General features: G+C 32.4%; 1 long non-coding RNA gene across 1 annotated transcript; it reads left to right on the forward strand.

Annotated features, from left to right (window-relative positions):
- The first annotated feature begins 1852 nt into the window (after window positions 1-1852).
- On the forward strand, window positions 1853-4333 carry LOC125877197 (uncharacterized). The gene is made up of 3 exons (XR_007447589.1): window positions 1853-1968; window positions 2033-2115; window positions 4099-4333. It is a non-coding gene; the product is annotated as an uncharacterized LOC125877197 (long non-coding RNA).
- Window positions 4334-4685: the final 352 nt, after the last annotated feature.

A 4685-nucleotide genomic window follows, 5' to 3' on the forward strand; every position in this document is an offset into this window, starting at 1 on the left:
TAATTTTTTAAAAGAATCCATACCCAAATTAAAAATCAATTTTTAAGTGTGTTGATCCTAATACTTGTCACAACCCAAAATCACTAAAGTAATGATGCATCTACACCATCCCTTTGATAGGTAAGCCAAACCCGTCTTAATTAGGCGGAAACGAAAGAAATGGAGGAAATAAGTCATAATAACTTTTTCATAAAGACAAAAATATGCAAAACACCAAAACACAACTTCAAAATTCAGTGTCACATGAACAAGAGAGACTAAAAGGCAAATACAATAGTTCAATTATAAAAACACTAAACAAAAGTAATAGATATAGGGAGTCTTGGCGCAACAGAATCTCCATGTAGCTCACACGAACACCCAAAATAACTACATTGGGCACGAATCAACAAGGTATACTGGAACTGGAAGTCGAATCTGCATCAAAAGATGCAACAAATGTAGTGTGAATATGGGAGCAGGTATCATAGGCAAATAAATTTAGAAGTTTGGCTATTATACCATATAAAGTACAAAATGTAACACATATAAGTTTTCAACTTCTAAATAGTTAATGAGATATGGCGAGAGACAACAGATTAACATCACCCAATAAACAACATATGTGAAAATCAAGTATAAATAAGGTGTGATGTAATGATTCAACTTGCTGGAAGTCAACCTCGACATCATTTAATAACAATTTTCAAGAACCATTTTTCATTGGGGTTCATTACTATTATATCTATCATAACATTTTCATGATTCATGACAAATGAATATATATGTATAATTGATTACAGTTATAAAGCATGCTCATCTGCTACACAAACAAGTATATCCCTATCAAAATATTGTCCTTAGGACNAGTACAAAATGTAACACATATAAGTCTTCAACTTCTAAATAGTTAATGAGAGATGGCGAGAGACAACAGATTAACATCACCCAATAAACAGCATATGTGAATATCAAGTATAAATAAGGTGTGATGTAATGCAATGGTCATATGATTCTATCAGTATACTACTTCCTCCAGTTAGCATGCTAGGATCAGAGCAAATGACCCATGGGAGACTTACAGGTCCATATACCCATCCAAAAAAAATTCCTCAAGCATGCATGAATCAACTTGCTGGAAGTCAACCTCGACATCATATAATAACAATTTTCAAGAACCATTTTTCATTGGGGTTCATTACTATTATATCTATCATAACATTTTCGTGATTCATGACAAATGAATATATATGTATAATTGATTACAGTTATAAAGCATGCTCATCTGCTACACAAACAAGTATATCTCTATCAAAATATTATCCTTAGGACACTAACTCATCAAGATACAATATAACATATGAATAAGAGTGATGCAATAAAAACATAACAAATTCAAGGCACATAACATCTACTAACTAAGACCTTACTTAGAATGCACATCAATAAGTCATTCATTTCAACACAAAATAAAATAATAAATCATCTCTCGAGCAAAGTCTAAGAGAGTAATCATAATCTACCTAGAAAGCCAAGTATACGTGCCATGAACTCTTAAAAATTACTTCCCTTTTTGAATAGCCTTGGAACTCTCCTATTTTATCAAAAATATACTCTATATGAGTAAACGAGTCTATCAACAACCATAGTTTTATTTTTATTTTAAATTTTATGGACCAATGGTCCGTTTATTTCTCATAAAGAGGTATGATACACAAACAGGCCAAATAATAGCCCAATTTAGACCAAATGCCAAATAATAGCCCAATTTAGAAAATAAAAAGAAAACTCGATCTTGGTCTTGATGACCAAGAACTTGCCATTCCCTAAAATAGGGTTTTCTAAAGAAAGCTCTCCTTTTCTCACTCTCATGTACTCCGCCGCTTCCATGTTTCTGGTTCCCTTCACCCTTTATTTGCTCGTGCTTCATATCCAGGTCATTAACATTCTTCATCCATGGAAAAGGAGGAGATATATCAGCTCACAAAGGTAAATCGACCTTATTTTTTATCCATGCCCAACTATTGTTGACCTTACTCTTTCCTTTTTGTAGATGTGAAATCCGGTGGAGGTATTTGGACTTCAAGATGAACTTTTTGTTGGATTTAACCATGACACTCCTTCTGGAGGCTTGAGGTATACCAACACCCATATTTATATATAAACTCTAGTAAAAAAAACCAACTCACAAAGACAACCCTGAGCCCCTAAGTTCAAAAATTGAAAATTGATTTTAATATTAGATTAGCCATCTTGTGAAAAGTTCATGTGCCAAAATCAGTTAAATTCGATCATTAATTGATTCTTGAATAAAAAAAATTACATCTAATTTACCTTAGGCTTAAACTACATTTCCCCAATCCAAACACAAATTAAACATGAAATTAATGATGGATTAGTAGGGAAGTAGAAAATACTAGGTTACATTCTAAACCCCTAATCAAATCATGAAAATCATCGTTGAAATCACCTAAACCAAACTCTCAAAGTCCCAAAATCGAGTTATAAACTATGACATTAGATTGGGGAACAAAAATACTATTTTGCTATGTATTTTTGCCAAATCTAAAAATCTTCACAGCAATGAGCCCGCAAATAGGGCAAAATTACATAGAAGTGGAAGAAACCTCGCAAGTGGGAGGTTGCTGATGTGGACTATCCTCGCAGAAGTGAACCCTGGTGCACAGTGCATCCTTCGCTGAAGCAAACAATAAATTTCAGGAGTAGAGCCGCATAAAGCAGCCTACCCCAATCCCCTTAAGCTCATAAAAGAGGAATTTATCTGGAATCTCCCGGAAAAAGACCAAACATACAAATCTAGCTTGTTGGAATAATCAAATTTAAGTACGACGTATTTGTATATTCTAATTTTTTTTCTTTTTTTATGGCATCATCCGGGTTTTCAAGACCCGGTCAAATCACCAATGTGATCGCGACTTAACCAAATGTTTATTGGGGTCAACTCTAAACTTTGGGAAAAAATTAGAAATCAAATTAATGACACTATTCACTCTCGGATGCCTCGAGATCCATGCAAAACATTTAACAAAATCATAAATCACCCCCAGATCTAGTGGAATCATCAAAATTCAAATCGGAGCTCGTTAACCTAAATTATTGACTTTGGTCAATTTTCACAATTCAAAACTCTAAAAATAGGAACTCTTTTCAAAAACTAGTCAAATCACCTCGAGAATTTTGTCATCCATCTCTACAAGTCATAAAAGAAATAATAAAATTGCGAAAAGGCCAAAACAAGCAAAACAAGAAGAAAAAACACAACGACTATGAGGATCACTATATTACTTCAAACCGTTCACCTAACAGAAAAGTATTTACTTATCCAAAGTTGGAACACCCTTCAAAATATTTTTGGTTACGTCATGGATTACCTCACTAATTATGTCATTGATTACGCCATGTCAATGCAAAATTATAATATTTCAATATATAATCTAGACACAGAGAAAGTAATTTAAGACTAGCCAACTTTTTATTTATCAAATATGCATTTTTTGTTAAAATGCAATTATTTTCTTTCTTAAAAATCTCAAACAACAAGATTTACTTCTTTAGATCATTTTCATCTATTTATTGACATGCAATAATTGTTTTTTTCCCTATATCATGTATCCTCTATATAAATCGACAAACTAAGACCTTTTTTTCCTAAATAGTGGTCTCAAGTTTTTGTAGATTGATTATTCTCTGTAACGGTATATCATGGTAATTTATTCAATTCGCTCTTTTCTTCAATTTCTTCACTTAGGTAACATTTTTTGAGACGCCATAACAAAAACTTTGATCTTTTTTAATGTTCATGTAGGATACTTAACCAATTTCATTTATGTTAATGACCTACACTTCTAAATAAACATGTATTATGAAAAATTTATCATATGTATGGTGTCAATCTAGCTTTATAGTTATGTGGTATGTTTTTAGTTGTAATTCTCTTTTCCTTAAAAAGCTTCCTCTTCTTTTTATTTAATTGAGAAACTCATTTGTCATTAAAAATGTTTTAGATCTATAGTTTGGGGAATTTCTTTTTCCCTTCTTTTGATTTTGTATAAATATTTTTTGGTCTTATTTTTTACTTATCTTCACTTGTTGATGTAGTCTTTCAACATTTAAAAGAAAAGGAAAGTGATTCAGAAATAGAGGTATGTGCAACAGCCGATTCAACCATTAATGGATGTTGCAAGAACATGTAAGATTTCTAAGTCACTTTTCCTTTGAGGTATGCCCTATTTTTGTGGTTTTAGATAATGGAAGTTGTTTCTAATGTTTGGATTCAGATTTGAGTAATACTGTAATTACTCTCTGTTAAGTTGTTAATACGCTGAAGTGTTAATTGATGAGTAAAATTATTTCAATTTATGGTGTCCATCTCCTTGTTAAATTGTTAATGCGCTAAAGTTCCTTGAACTTTGTCAGAGAGAATATAAATGAAATGAGTGCCAGCTCCAAGCCAAATAACAAAAGTAATATCATGGTCAGGTACAACACTTGGAAGATCTATAAAAAATCCTCTAAGAACTCTCTCAGTACTGGAATGGACCCCAATGAGGAAGTGTCAACACCAATATTACAAACACATGCCTAATATAAAAGACACCATCTCAACTAGCTGTTGAGCCTTTAAAAATGACACAATGTACCCTTCCATTTTAACCTATGGATTTCCGGCATTGCTAAGGTAACTA

This window comes from Solanum stenotomum, chromosome 9 (assembly GCF_019186545.1).
Source record: "Solanum stenotomum isolate F172 chromosome 9, ASM1918654v1, whole genome shotgun sequence".
NCBI classification, from domain to species: domain Eukaryota; kingdom Viridiplantae; phylum Streptophyta; class Magnoliopsida; order Solanales; family Solanaceae; genus Solanum; species Solanum stenotomum.